The 16,007-nt window shown below is 40.3% G+C and overlaps 2 protein-coding genes across 2 annotated transcripts in view; one reads left to right on the top strand and one right to left on the bottom strand.

Moving 5' to 3' along the window:
- The window catches only part of DOCK1 (dedicator of cytokinesis 1), a 613,707-nt gene that overhangs the window by 233,718 nt on the left and 363,982 nt on the right, over positions 1–16,007 (bottom strand). The window lies entirely within an intron of this gene.
- INSYN2A (inhibitory synaptic factor 2A) overlaps positions 7,930–16,007 on the top strand; it is a 64,403-nt gene continuing 56,325 nt past the window's right edge. Inside the window, exon 1 of the mRNA XM_077455511.1 lies at positions 7,930–8,260. The gene's annotated coding sequence lies outside the window, so the exon portion shown is untranslated. The remainder of the gene's footprint in view (positions 8,261–16,007) is intronic.

The following is a 16,007-nucleotide window of genomic DNA, read 5'->3' as shown; positions in this document are numbered from 1 at the left end:
TGGTTCTCATCCTTTCCTGCTTCCGTTGGCTCCTCTTGGTGTTGCCATGGTATACTCCCTGGTTCCATCCACCCAGAGAGCCTACTCACCATTGACCACCTGGAAGGTCACTACCTGCTGGAGACTTGTTACACTTTTTAATACATTGTAGGAGAGTGCATATTTATTGCTGTTCAATTTTTATTTTTTTGGTGTAAGCATTTGGTACAGAGCAAAAAGTCCACAATGTGGGTACAGAGAAAGATAGCCAAATACATAGATCAACAATAATGCGCACTGATATCCAATAGACACTGTAAAACAATCAGTGGAGATGTGACGTTGTGGCTGGAGTTCATCTCTGATCAGTAAGAAGAATAACAAATCAGTACACAGAGTGTTGATATCATAAGTCACATTGAACCTGTATGGGACAAGAAGACCAAGATGGTCAGCCAAAAAGGAGAGAAAAAAAAAAGAGAAGGGAGTGGGCGAATGTAGAACGAAAAAGTAGAAGTAAACCAAAAATAAATAAATAAAAAAAAGTGGGAGGCGAGCAGAGAGAACAGGAAAAAATTTTTTTTTCATTTCATAAATATGTTTTAATAAATGTTACAGTAGGTGGTGTCAATTCTCTCCCCTCCTCTTTGTCAGTTTTGTTAGAAATCCCCTACATTTGAACTATATTCATTGCAAGAGTTTCCATTTAACTTTTCAGTGAATTCTTACCAGGTTCTATCAGAGGTTAGTTAATAAAAGCCCTGCCAAGACTTTTTAAAACTCACTACCAAGCGGAAGAAATGTTGCTGCTTTGAAATCCCTTGGACAGCATGGATCTGTCCTTCAGGTGACACCAGAAAGTATGCATTTCCTGCATGGACCATTTTTGCAGCCCCTGTAAACGGGCAGCAAAATGCCCTGGAACATAGAAAAAAAGCAGTGTAAGCACTACTTTTTCAGACTGCATTGCACTAAACCAAATGGTACTATGATACCATGCGATTTGGTCCCCGCAAATGCGTTGCGTTGGAGATCTGCAAATGAGATTCCAATAACAATATACTGGTACCCGCACACTCTCGCAAGCGCAATGCGTTCACGTGCCTTGCGTTCACATGCCTTTCCCACACTGCGTTTTGGTGTGAACCAGCCTTAATGGAGTACGACACCAATGTAGAAGCTCTTATTGCTGAGTATGAATGTAAGTTAACTTATCTCTATGCACATTTCTGGGAAAGTAAGCGATTTAATCCTGTGAAAAGTGCAATGGAAATTTTGAAAACAAAATACTGTACTGTCGCCATGGCTGCAAGAAAGAAAAATATTTGAGATTTTAGGGCAGTCACAGAATGAAGGCTGGCTGCAGCCTAAAATTAAAACATATTTTGTTTAAACAAATGCATAACAAAAAGCAAAAAGTAAAGATTTCAATTAGGATTTATTCACACCAGCCTGCATGCTAAAAATGTGTGTGGGCTGGTGTCAGTTTTGCAGGGGTGGTGCTTTGCGTTGTTACAACACAAGTCAGTGTTTACTTTTTGAAGTGTCAGAAATGTATGCTTCAATAAAGCCTATAAACCACAGCTTGTTGTGACGCGCTGTGGTGACATACAGTGCAACGAATAAAGCTGAATTCCAGGAATTCATCTCCTTTGTAAAAAGGCACACTATGAGTTAGGTCCAAGGAGGCACGTGACAACTCCCAGGCTTATCCCTATTATTTATATTTGACAGGTTTAGGGCTCTGCGGAGGATACACTTCTGAGCTACCAAAAAGGAGAGAAGCACACAAAGCAGCCATACCCGACCCTCCCCTTCTGCTGCCCAATAATAGAAGATTTTGTATTTTGTGAATGTGTTCACATAATACAAAGGCTTCTGTGATTGGGCAGGAGGAGGAGGGGAGAGGGAGACATAGCAGCTGCAGCGAATCTACCGTTGAAGTCGAGACCAGAAGGTCCAGCGTTGGGTTATAGGAACTATGACGATAATGGTCTTCAGGAAGCTCTATAAACCTGTTAGATGTAAATAATAGAGATAAATCCAGGAGGTGTCATGCAGCTGTCATGAAGTTTGGCTTTAAATAAAATTGGATGTCTGCATTCTTCACAGGACACCGCGACCCATCTTAACACAGCATTGTGGATGGACAGGGCACATAGATAATTGGTTTCTAAGTACGCCTGAATTCTGATCTTTGTGGCTCAGCACAGCTCAGATAATGTACAAGAGCCCTAAAATACCTAAAGGAAAGACATAATCACAATATATAAATTTTAAAGTGTAACACCTGAATATGACCTCCAATCAGACACGTAAAGTCCCTGTATAGCAAGGCTGGCGTGTGGGAGGATGAAGCAGCACAAGGAGCCAATCAGCTCATGTGCTGACAAGAAGCATGCTGATAGGAGAGTGCAGAATGACAAAGATGAGCCCATCATTGTACTACTTCTGCATTCACCGTCTATTCACAGGATGTGGCAGTCCAAGATGACCTGAACTCAGAGAAGGTGAATTGAACAACTCTGGTCATCAGAGGACCTCCAGCAACAGAAAAAAAAAGTACTACAGGATGAATCTCTGAATTGAAGATGAAAATGGCAGCAAAAGCTGTTTTTATCTCTTATTGGGCTATGCATTAATATATTTTTGGTCGTAGTCCTGTTTTACCTTTAATGCACTTAAACTGTAATTTATGACCACAAGGATGGTGGCCTCAAGGTTTAGGATTGCGTCTATGGGAATGTTTGACCATTCTTCCAAAAGCGAGGTCAGGCTCTGGCTCGCAGTCTCTGCTTGAATTCATCCCATCGGGTTTAGATCACATCTCTGTCCAGGCCAGTCAAGTTCCTCCACGCCAAACTCACTCATCCATATCTTTATGGACCTTGCTTTGTGCACTGGTGCGCAGTCAGGTTAGCACAGGGAGGGGCCCATCCCCAAACTTCCCACAAATTTGGGAGCATGAAATTGTCCAATATGTTTTGGTATGCTGATGCCTTACCAGTTCCCTTCACTGGAACTAAGGGGTCAAGCCCAACCCCTGAAAAGCAACCCCATGCCAAAATCCCCTACTAAAGTATTTGGACCAGTGCACAAAGTAAGTCCCATAAGACATGGATGAGCAAGTTTGGAGTGGAGAAACTTGAGTGGCCTGCACAGAGTCCTAACCTCAACCTGATAGAGCACCTTTGGGATGAATTTGAGTGGAGACTGCGAGCCAGGCCTTCTCAGCCAACATCAGTGCATGGCAAATGCTTTTCTTTAAGAATGAGCAAACATTCCCATAGATGCACTTCCCAGGAGAGTTGAAGCTGTGTTAGCTGCAAAGGGTGGGCCAACTCAATATTGAACCCTACGGACTAAGACTGGGACGCCATGTGTGTGTAAACGCAGGCATCCCAATACAAGTTTTAATATAGCGTATATCTTATAAATCAAAGAACTACATTTTGCCACAAAAATATCAGGGTGATGTTTTGCCGCTCTTAGATTTGGTGACCACATAGATAATAATGGCGATAGCATTATTGTGTAAGAGCATATTTGCACTTATACCCTTTGCACAATGGGTGCACTTGAGAAGCACTTTTATGCACCATACACACAAGCAGATTTTCCATCGGAAAAAACTTGCATGTTTTTTCCGATGGAATTCCGCTCAAGCTTGGCTTGCATACACACGGTCACACAAAAGTTCTCTGAACTTTTGACCGTCAAGAATGGGTGGCGTACAACACTACGACGAGCCGAGAAAATTAAGTTCAATGCTTCTGAGCATGCGTCAAATAGTTTACGAGCATGCGTAGGAATTTTGCGTGTCAGAATTGGTACAAACGATTGGAATTTCCGTTTGGAACTTTTTCCGGCCGAAAAATTGAGAACCTGCTCTCAATCTTTTGCTGATGAGAATTCCTCCAGCAAAAGTCCGATACACATGGTCGGAATATCCGATCAAAAGCTCACATGGGATTTTGCTGGCGGAATTTCCGATCGTGTGTACGGGGCATTACAGTCTACCCCACACAAAAAATAAAACCAAAAAAAAATTTAACATTAGTTGGATTGTCCTACTATTTTGCTATTTAATATTTTAAGTGACATGAAAAACATGCAGACAAAGTGAGAGGGTAGATCTCCATGACACAATCCAATGGCCTTTTTTCCCCCTCTAGCAGTTTAGGAGACACAATCCTCTGAATTCCCTTGTTTTACATGTTGCTAAGCAACAAAAAGCTTCTGCATCCTGACTCTGGACACCTCCGTCATCAGCACCACAGCACGTTTTTAAAGAGTTCAGCCAGGATAAATGAAATAATAACAGAGGGAGTTAATTAGCAGAGCCCCGTGTCTGAAATGAACACAGTCTGTTAAAGTTAACCTGTCAACCCAGTTTTTGGTTGCAATCATTTATCGAGACCTAAGATTTACAAGGATGCAACCCATCAATCCACTGGGAGGGTGTGACAACACTCCAAATTGAGGGACAGTCACAGCTCTGTCTCTAGCTACTCGTGGATTGATAGGTGGAATTCTTCTTCAGGCTGCACAAAGGTGGTTTCTATTGTACACACAAAACATATCAAACATACCAGCCAGCACAGGGTAATGCTAAAACCAGAAGACAGCAGTTCTAAAAAATTAAAGGAGGGTCTAAAATATCAGGTAAGATATGCATGCTGAAGGATACTATTAACCTCCCTGGCGGTATGATTATGTCAGATTTTTGGTGCTGAAAGCCAGTGATGGTGAACCTTGCCACCCCAGATGTTTTGGAACTACATTTCCCATGATGCTCATGCACTCTGCAATGTAGTTGAGCATCATGGGAAATGTAGTTCCAAAGGTGCCCACGTTCCCCATGACTGCTCAAAGCGGTACAATGTTTTGCATGGAAATTTGGCGTTTTATATTGTAGGCCTTTTAATGCTTAGGAATAACACACTTAAATCTGTCCAAAACAAGAGTCTAGTAGACATCCCTGGTATGATAAAGTTTGAAACATGAAATCATAAATTATAATAAATATAATAATAATAAAATATATTCAAATGTAATCAAACACACTGAAATTGCTCAGTTGCAGAATTGTTGCTGTCCACACTTTCAGTGTTTGATGTCGGATTTCCCCACCTATCACTATCGCTCAATTCTGCAAGTGATTCCAATTTATTACCGCTGTTTTTCTAGCTGCTCTTAAACCGCTTTTGATGAAAAGGGACACTTTTTGGTTGCCATGGACAATCTCCAGTTTTCAGGCAGAAAGAACAGTATTTATAATATAAAACTGCATGCAGGGCACTGGACAAAACTTAGGGACAAAAGGGAATGTGAAATAAATTGACACAGTAATGTAATCTGTAAGATTACAGTGTACTGTATGTATTGTGTGTTTTTCACTATTTGAATTTGGCGCCGATCTCCGTCCCCATGCCTCGCAACGCTCGCAGGGAAAGGAGCACAGCACTGTGACGAATCAAGCGGGGGACACGGCTCGCACACACAGAGGGGAGACATTGAGACAGGATCCCGAGGACAAGGTAAGTGTACCTGGATCCTGCAATGTGATCCCGAGTGTGGCTCGGGGTTACCGCTTCTGGTACTGAAAATTCACCCCAAGACACACTCGGGAATACTGCTAGGGAGGTTAACAAAGAATTTGTTTAACATTTAATGGGCAAACTTTCAGTAGAATTACATACTGTGCAATGGCTAGCTTTTAATTTATACTTCAAGCTCAAAAAAGTTTATTTGCTTCTACAGGATACACCCGAAAACAAAAAAGACAAGTAACACAACTGCTCACTTGAAATTTTTAGGAGTATTTTATTTGGCTCCTATTTAAAGAAGTAGCAAACCACGTTTAAATGGGGGAAAAAAAACCCTGCAAGGCAATGTCATAATGTGCTACTGTGCATTGCATATTAACACATATTGAGAGACTTGCCTTAAAACCAAGCCCTCCAGCGTTGCTCTGCCATCGGCGAGAGGGCTTCCATCTTCACCGGGTCTTCCTTCCAGGTACGCGGCCTCCGGCTACATGAGTGGACGGGGGCACGATAATGTCACTCCCACCCTTTATGGCACAGGCTCTGAAGGTCCAGTGCGGTATGCCAGACCTTCAGAGCGCATGCACCAGTGACATCACTGGCTGCATACATTCTGAATATCTCCTTACCATTGAAAGTTTAGGAGATATTCACAGTACCTACAGGTAAGCCTTATTACAGTCTTACCTATAGGTTAAAGATGAAAAAGTGGGTTAACTACCATTTTAAAGCGTAATTACACCACATCTGAGCACCACAAACCAAAAATTTTATTTAATTCATATTTTTTTCAAAAGCAATCTAACTCATCCGTCAATCCATGTCTCAAAGATTTATTTGGCTGAGAAATCACTTTGAAAAACACCCACCAGCATTTCTGGCTGTGGCCATCTTGAGTAAGGTTAGATAATTCATGTAGCATTTACTCTTTATTCCTGCATTATTTCCTGAAATCCATCTGCCCTTAGCTCAGGCATGCAGTCAGGAAGGTGTACTTAGCTGCAGAAGCCCCTTCTCCCCTTCTGAAGACTCCTGGGGTGTATCACATGCTTTGCCTAGGCCTGGAAACTAAAGAACCTGAAGACTTGTAAAAAAAGTAAATAGGTTTTAAATTAAATATGATCTACTTTCCTGTCTATTTACTAATGCTAGCAAGTATAAGAGTGAAAATATTCACTGTTGATTGAGAGAGTGAAGTTGTTTAAAATGTTTATGCTGAGATATAATGGGAGCTAAAATGTTACCAGTGCATGGTGACTTAGGATGGAAATTATGCAGCCATTTTGCATTAATTAAATTAAAATGTTACCATCTACATCATGCTAAATTATTTGACCAGTTGCTGGTTTAAATTAGGGAGTATACATAGAAAATAATAGATTAGCTTTCATTTATAGACTGAGTAGTATCTATATTATTCAACTACAGCTCAAATGAATAAATGCAGCACAGTGGTGTAGTGGTTAGCACTCTCACCTAGCAGTAAGAAGGGTTGCTGGTTCAAATCCCAACCAGGACACTACCTGCCTGGAGTTTGCATGTTCTCCCTGTGCCTACGTGGGTTTCCTCCGGGTACTCCGGTTTCCTCCCACAATCCAAAGACATGCAGGTAGGTTAATTGGCTTCTGTCCAAAATTGGCCCTAGTATATGAATGGGGACCTTGGATTGTGGGCTCCTTGAGGGTAGGAACCAATGAGATGTACAGGGATAGGGACAATTGTAGACACTCACTCAGGTTGAACTGGATGGACTGGTGTCTTTATTCAACCTTACTAACTATGAAACATGCATAAGCGACGTCCCCCTACCTTATCAAAGGCAGCATTATACTTAACAACTGGTAGGGGGTCACTCTCAAATACAAGTACTTTTATGATAGCTTAATGTTTTCCAAAGAAATGTATTTTATTTTAAATTAGTAAAAAAATATAAAGGTTTCATTTTAATAATAAATTATATCTCTCCAATTATATAATATGATAATAATAATAATATTAATATTATAATAATTATAATCTCTCTAAACTCTTATAAACAGTTCAGGGAAGGGCATGCATACCATGGTTAAGAAACACTAGAATATACAAAAAAAAAAAAAAAAAAAAAACCTGCTATCTTTGGAAGTATAACATTTGGTCTTTATATAGGATCTAAATTCAAAAAGGATCTATAATTTACCAAAAATAACACTGAACGATTATCTGCAATTAATTCACCAGATGCACAGGATATTTATTACAATGCACAAACTTCTCTTGCACTCAAAAGAAGTTACCTAATGAATTTTAAAAGGTAACAATGTAGCAAATCGGAGTAGAATTTTACTTTGTAGAACACAAGGTGGCACTCCTTCCCTTACAAATGCTTTAGCACAATCTCTATGGTTTTCATGCAGTTTGAGTGGTGACTTCGAGATGGAAGCAGCATTTGTGTTTATGCTCTAATCATTCCTCCAGGCATTTCCCCCCTTTTTCGTAGAGGAAAAAGAAGAAGGAAAAAAAAAAGAAAAAAAAAGAAGAAGATCCTAAAACAAACAAGTTTTAATAACCCAAGACAACTGCTTTAATATAACAGCCACCAACTCTCAGGAAGCCAAGGATATTGCTAGCACTGCAGCAGATGCGGAGCCACAGAACATCCTTTGCATCCAGTAGGCTTGCAGAACTGAACCTAGAGAAATGCATCAAAGGAGAACTTCACAGTCATTTACTTATTTTTAAGGATACATAAGGTAAGCCCCCCCCCTCCCCCCTTTTTCCTGTAACTACTCCTCGCTCCGGTAAGACCTAATTGTCTTCAGGCTGTCTTCCGTCTCCTTGTATATATGATTGCATTTTCATTAACTTGACATCTTTATTAGGAGCCTTAGTTTTGTAACAAGTAATGCTCAGCTGTTCCAATCTATTGCTGTAGATCTAGGATTTAGCATTTGATTGTTACATCTAAATTGTTGTACCATTACTAGATTCCAAACTGCCTTTGCTTATTTTTCTTTCAGAAAGCCATCATCATCTAGAAGCACTGAGACAGGTTGCAATATCAGAGCAGTAGACTGCTATATATAGCTTGGGTTACATGTTTCCGTTATGCAGAGTGGATATTGCTTATAGATAGCATTGGTAAATGACGCCTTCTTGATTAGATCATAAAATATAAACCATCCAGTAGTTGATTAAAAGAAAAAAAAAAAGAAAAAAATTCTCCAGTTTAGTAAAAAAAAAAAAGCTCTGCAATTATTTAAGTCACATCAGGATTCAATAAAAAAAAAAAATATATACATCTATATATGCTTCCAAATAAAGAGCTATATAGATCACAGACAAGACAAGGTGATTGCAGCTGATCTTCCGGTTAGCATAGAGCCTGTACCTGTGCAGACTTGCAAGCTGTCCTGTCACCTTGCAGGTAATGAAGAGAATACCACAATAAAAAAAAATATTAAGTCTGGGCAAGCTATGACCAGCAACACAAAAATGTTTAGGAGTAAATGAACTAGTATGGGCAATCTTTTATCGCTGGGTAAATCCCGATAGGCGCAGTGGCTCTCTCCATCACTTTAAGCAGAATACTTAATGAGCCAGTTTAATGTAACCATCCATTGAGGACAGAAAATAGGATACGAATAGAATTTCTACAGATAAGGCAATGTGCAAAGATTCTATTCTGTATTAAGTCACAGTCTGAACCACTCATTGGCAGTGCCAGTATGCAGGATCTGTTCGGAATTCAGTACTGCAGACGTATTCTGGCAGCCTTTTGTTACTACTTATTTACTGTGTTTTTGGGGAGGTGGGGGGTGATGTGAAGGTGAGGGGTTAGGTGCCAGCTGATGGCTAGAAAGCCCTGGACACAATCATCTGTGAAAGCAGTTGCACGCTCACATATATACAATCAGCACATGACCAGCAATTTAATTAGAGTCTGGAAACGCGTTGCTGGTCTAATCTGCACACACATCACCTTGCCAAACAGTCTGCCCTGAGATTCCCCTTCTCCAGCTTTCCGTCACTGAGGCTCGAATCTGCGTTAGAAGGCTCTCCTGCCTCTGAAATATTCATGATATCTTTTGAGGTTAGGCTGGTTGAGAATACGGAGGCTTCAAAATTTATAAGCATGCAGCAAGCACCCTGAGCAACGAAATTCATATATCACTGGATATCTGAATTGATGTGGGTCATGCACAAGTGTACTGTGTACGTGTCCAATGCTTTTTAAATTACAGCACAGAGTTGAGCAGGAATTGTAAAGAAGATCTTGTATATGGATTGGTATCAAGCAGAGCTCTTTTATAAACAAGCTTAAAAGAGTACATTTTAGGGCACAATGTGCCAGAAACTCCTAGTAATCCATAAGATGTCCTCTTTTAATGTTCTGTCTATTCTGCAAAGGTAAAAATTGATTGGCTGCTAAATGTTCTTGCAATTTCCCAAATCACATTTTCTACTAATGCGAATATAATAAAATAAACATTGGTCAACACAATATTGAAGGGCAAATATATGAACAGACTTGCTACATTTCAAATGGCATGCTTGAGCTGCTCAATTACAGATGCTTAATAAGTATATCTAAGATAAATTCCCATTGCTGGGAACAAATAAAAGCTTTCGCAGAAGGATGGTATTAGACAAGTGATATTTTTATGGAGAAAGCAATAATTAAAAATTAGAATTTAGGGGGCCTGGACACGGCCAACCATGTTTGCAAAGTGCCTGTTTTATGTGCAAACATAACTTACAGTGACATTTGCATTTTAGCGACAGGTCATTTTGGCAAAGCGGATCCGGGATGTGACGCATAAAAGTGTAGATCATTTTAAGTGGAGACTTAGCAAGGTCATTGTGGAGAGGGGGGAAAAAAAGTCTACTGTGCTACAGAAAAAAAAAAAAAAAAGAAACAAATGGGATTAAAAAAAGATCACCAATCACATCTCAGGCGTATTCCCAGAGTATCCTCAGCATTGCAGATATTGCAGTTCCGGAGGTTTAAGAAAAAGAGCTACTTAAATCCCTGGAAAAAGCTATTGAGCCTTATTTAATAAAGCACAGTTGGAGCTACCTGCCTTTTCTGAAATGAAGAAAAAGGTGAAATCTTTTTGCAACGAGTTACTAAACTTCGTACTTAGTCATTGATCTGTACAAGTCTAAGTCTGGGTTTATAGGTGTGATTTTTTTTGGGGTATTCCCACCAAGTTTTTTTTTTTTTTGGCCAAAGGTGATTTAAGCTACATGCAAGAGCAGGCCAAATATGAGGTGCAGTGTTGTATGTGGACCACATCTTGTCGTGCCACTCAACCTGTCACCAAATTCACCTGCTTTGAAGTTTTTGAGAAAGAACACCAAATTACAAACATGTTAGTGCCAGGCAGCAAAATACACCTTCTAAAAATATTAGAAGCCAAGTTCATCTTTACCAAAAAAAAAAAAAGCCTTGGTAGATAAGGGGGCCCTTGTAGATAAAAAACAAGCTGTGCAGCTTTCACCCAAGTTGAATAATGCCCTTGCTATAGGTGTAGGCCATTTACGTACTTCATGAAGCGTGACTGGGAAACTCCTAGGACGATGCTAAAAGATTGCTAGCTGTTACTCTTCACCTCTCACCATCAAATGCAATAGCAAGGGCATTAATCAACTTTGGTCAAATCTGCTCAGCCTATTTTACCAAAAAACTGCCTATGCAGATAAGGGAGGCCTGTAGATAAAAGTAGACTGTCTTAATCACCGAATCTCTCTTTTTTTATGCCTTTTACTGGTTTTTGAATGACCAGTTGGTCATGGTTCAAACAATGCTTATGGCCCAGGGATCTGAATACAGAAATACAGTGTTCCAAATCTCTACAACAACCGCGCAAGAAAAGCAATATTTACTATTTTCTTTACTGGACACAACAGATACTTTAATAGCCTGCATGATTTGAGACTAACAAGATACACAATTTACTAAATTTATGATTTCATTGCCAAGTCATGTTATACCAAACATGCCAGAAAGGTGGAGTAACCCTTTAAGATTTGCTCAGTAAGGGAGCGCAGAGTGCAATAGCACAAACCAACCAGAAATTCTCTCAGTAAAATAAAATCAGATTGGTTGCTATAGGTTAAAGCACTTACCACTGCACTGCCTTACTGAGCCTATTAAAAGGAATTTACTGTAACTGGTCAACCGTGTATACAGGTACAGCAACTTTTTGAGACATGAAAAATATTTCAGCAGAGAACCTGCACCAGTAAGACTCTTCATCTAATATCCTGTCTTTTCCCCATCATTACAGAAAATACTAGATGCAGAAAAAGTATTCTTCATATTGACTTTATAGTAATCTAAAATATATCAGCAATCGCAACATCAAAAATATATGACGCATGAGAAATTCAGATTGCACTATGGCTATGTTTACATTTTTGTTAAGGGGCAATCCATGAGCACATTTTACTTCCTGCTAAGCGCTTCCCCAACTAGCGGGTCTGAACAAATATAGTCAGCTGAACGGTTCAATACACACGTGCATTTGTCAAGTATTTCCCTGTGTTGCGCTGACCTGAATATAACACATGCAGTGCTGGGGCTATTCCATTCCCATTGATGTACATTGCTCTGCCCTCCAGGAGAGTGATTTCACAACACTATCTGAATGGCGCCCCAATAACACTGGCGCTGGTTGCTCTTCTGCACCCAGCGCTCCTGGAAGCGCAGCCTGAAGCTGCATAGGCAGACCCTGCCATGAGAGCAGAATAAAGATTGGGTCAGGTTTTCTAACCTGCTCAATCTATGTTCACACATGAGCAGTATTCCTATTAGGGGTGTCTGTCTCAACCTGGTAGAAAAAATCTAAATAAAAAAAAATCACCTAGCTGGGGGCGGATGAAACATTTACAGCACTGCAATACAGACTGTAGCAAATTTATTTTGAGAACTGCATTTTTGTTCCTTGGCAGAAGTTTCCTTCACCCAAAGGCAAAGTACAACAAATTATGCTCTTTAAGTAAGCCCCCTTTAGTATATTGAATTAGAAAGAACAGGTTAGAGAAGCCTTTCTCAATCTTTTTACTTCAGAGGAGCCCCGGGAATTCATTTTTAGGTCTTGGGGAATCCTTGCTAAAAAAAATATTTGGTGGTCAGTGGGAAAAATACCCCTTACATGGGTAGTCAGCCACCCCCTTACAGACAGCTAGAAGGATTGTTGGGTTCATGCAGCTGCCATGCCAAATAGTGTTGGCCCTGGAACTAAGCAGCACCCTCAGATGGGAGGTAAATCAGCAACAGCAAAATAAACCCCTGGCAACCTCTGGTGGAACACCAAGGTCCCACAGAACCCTGATTGAGAACGGCTGGGATATAGAATGGAAGCTGAAAACAGCTTGCATGCCATGCACAGCAGTCATATTCTGTTCGCGTTCCAGTTCCCTAGCTCATCCCGCTGCATTCTGTCAGCATCTCTTGGATACCTAATGCTAATGTTGGCATCACTGTATCTTACCGCCTGGAAGGGTTCATTTTATATGTTTCTACACAACTACTAAAAATATATGCAGCCGGTTGTCAAATATCTCTGAGCCAATGGGTCTCTGGAGTCTGCCATATGCAGGTCAATCACAGAGGCAAGTCAGTAAAGAGGAAATAAGTTCTGGTAATCTTTGCAGCTTCTGGGAACTCTGCTGTATAGAAGAGATGTTTGATGACTCCCAGAAACACCCAGGTTTAGATTTTACTGCAGACTATCTAAAAGTAAATATGCTGTGTGGAAAACAGTATGACTGAGCATTTTGTATTCATTCTTTTAAATTCATGCAGTAACTGACGAGTGTCAGTAGCTTTCATTTAGGTTCAGACTCTGCAGTAGAAAGCCAGCATTGGGAGCTCCCCTCCACCTGCATACAGCAGATAGTTATTCACACAGACTGAGCATATACAGGATTTAATATTAATTTATTACTGGGCCCTGACAAGCTCTGTAAAATGTTACTTTACTGAATTAAGGCTGTGTCCTTTGGAGCCTATATCCTTTAATAGGATCCTATAATATGATCATCTGCAATAGGGACAGCAGTGAAATCACTTCATGTGCCCCAGGTCCATTGATACTGGATGGGTACTTAAATGCTCTTTGAGCTCCATTTGTTGTATAAGCAGCCATACATCTACATAGGGATAGGTTGTCCCTCTATATCGGGTCTGTTGTATAGAACAGTTTTTCTCAACTCCAGTCTTCAAGACAGCCCAACAGGTCATGTTTCCAGGCTCTCCATTATTTTGTACAGGTGATTTGATCAGTTTCACTGCCTTAGTAATTACCACAGCTGTTTCATCTGAAGGAAATCCTGAAAACATGACCTGTCGGGAGCGCCTTGAGGACTGGAGTTGAGAAACACTGATATAGACCTCTATAAAAATGCACTATTTAAAGCATAACTATACCAATATCCTTCCCACCAAAGCGGATGCACGCGCTTCCTCACTGGTGCGGAGACCCTTCCGGTCTGCTTCCAGTCTCAGGATCTTCTGCATCTTGATTGGCCACATCAAGATGATGCAGCTCCTGTACAGGCATGGGAGTTCGTTCACTTTGAAACACGTTAAAACTGTTGAACTGGCAGTAAAGCCGGGTACACACGGGCTGAATGCCGGGAGATATTTGCTAGTAATTTGCTAGTCTACCTGACAGAAGTCCGCCATTTGGCTGGCTTCTGTCAAACGAGCATGCTGGAAAACTAGCAGCCGACTGACTCCCAATTAGCGCTCTCAGCCAATGGTGCTGCCAGTTTTTTTTTTTTGTAGTTCGACCCGCTGGGTTAAACAAAAATAAAAAAAATCTATAGCGTGTACCAAGCTTAAGAAACTGGTATTGCATAGTGGGGTTGATTTACTAAGGGCAAACAGACTGCTCACTATGCAAAGGGATTTGCCCCAGAGCTTAGTGAATGAGGAAGTTCTACTGACTTGCATCAGCCAATCACATCAAGCAAACATACCGTTTTCTTTTTATTTCCCTGTACATGAGTGGGTTTTATTTTCAAAGTGAAATTCACAAAAGTTCTGGGGAAAACGTGCTTGCAAGTGGCTCAACCTTTGTATGTCTTTTCCACAATAAGAGGTGTGCCAGTTTCCAAACAGTTTACATTTTATGTAAAGTTCCTCTTTAAGTACCAAAAGTGTCACATTGCATCAAACCTTCCATTCAGCATCTAAATTAATTTCTGTAATGGCGTATAGAGTATAAAGATAAAGCAGTAGTAAAAAAACAGCTCTTGTGGTTTTAACCAATCATTTTTTTAATAATTTTTCCCAGTCTATGTAATTGGCAGCATGGCAGGGGTGTGTCCTCCTAACCCATACTTTGTGCTGTAACAAAAGCTGGGAGGTATAGATAGGTGGGTGGGTCTTTAATAATAAATCACGTGCTGTGCGATATACTCTCTTGGCTTCCCATATCACCAGTCGCATTCAGACATCCAAGGCTGGCTTGAATTTGACTGGTGGCTGGGGTAAAGTAAGTCCTTAAATTTAGTTTGACACTTTAATACATCATGATTTTAGTATGTGAGACACAAAGAGGAGCCTAAAGTGGGCATATAGGACTTCCTTTCAACCCAACACATAAATTACACAAGTTCTGTGCCTGATTAAATGCTGGTAAGGTAGTCCATACAAATTTTGGCTTATTCCTGACAAATTGGCCAAAATTTTAACCATGGGTGTCCCTGCCAAACCACCCAACTTAACAAAAGTTGAACTGAAAAAAAAAAAGGCTATGGTGGGTGGAAAAAAGTTAATCAGCCGAACAGTAACTACATCTGATAGAATGTTTGGCGGGACTACCATATTTAGGGATACAATAGCCAGCAGTGCAGATTCTTCCATGTGTGCTCTTTAGTTGGGATGGGATGACCGTATAAAACCACTGTGTGGGGCTAGCTTTAAGCAATGCCTGAATCTAAGTAACACCTTAAAATCCACAGAATCTGTGCAATTATTATACAGGATTTATATAGCGCCAACAGTTTATGTAGCGCTTAGTGTAATGTATATTATGCTTTAAAGGCACGAGCTGAAAAAACTTAAGTGGGTGTGTCCAGGAACACCTCTACTGCAACTACAAAAAACATAAGCAAAACGGGTTCCTAAATTGCCAAAAATGGGAGTGGGGTGGACTGGTGCTCTACAACTCTGCCTGGAAAAAAGCTGATACCCTAAACAGTTAGACTGTACACATTTAAGGCTTTATTTTAAATATTGGAATGTACATTTTGAGACTTATTTTGTAGCCTTGACTTCATGTTGTTGGCTTCACAGAATGAGGGAGCTTTCAGTTGCACAGGCCAACAAAGTCCATCATCTCTACCCTTTTTTTCTTGCAAAATTCTGGGGGGTCATAATCATTTGAGGTGCCATACAAAGGGTTTGTTCCTTAACTATTTATAATGCATGTCAACTTTTTAACACTTTGTTAGACCCAGTTGAACTTTCCTATTATTGCAAAA

The sequence above is a fragment of the Lithobates pipiens genome, unplaced genomic scaffold, assembly GCF_037356315.1.
Source record: "Lithobates pipiens isolate NorthernLeopardFrog02 unplaced genomic scaffold, aLitPip1_a1.2 Scaffold_25, whole genome shotgun sequence".
NCBI lineage: Eukaryota > Metazoa > Chordata > Amphibia > Anura > Ranidae > Lithobates > Lithobates pipiens.
The sequence above is the reverse complement of the archived record's forward strand: the minus strand, read 5'-3'. Positions and strand labels throughout refer to the sequence as shown.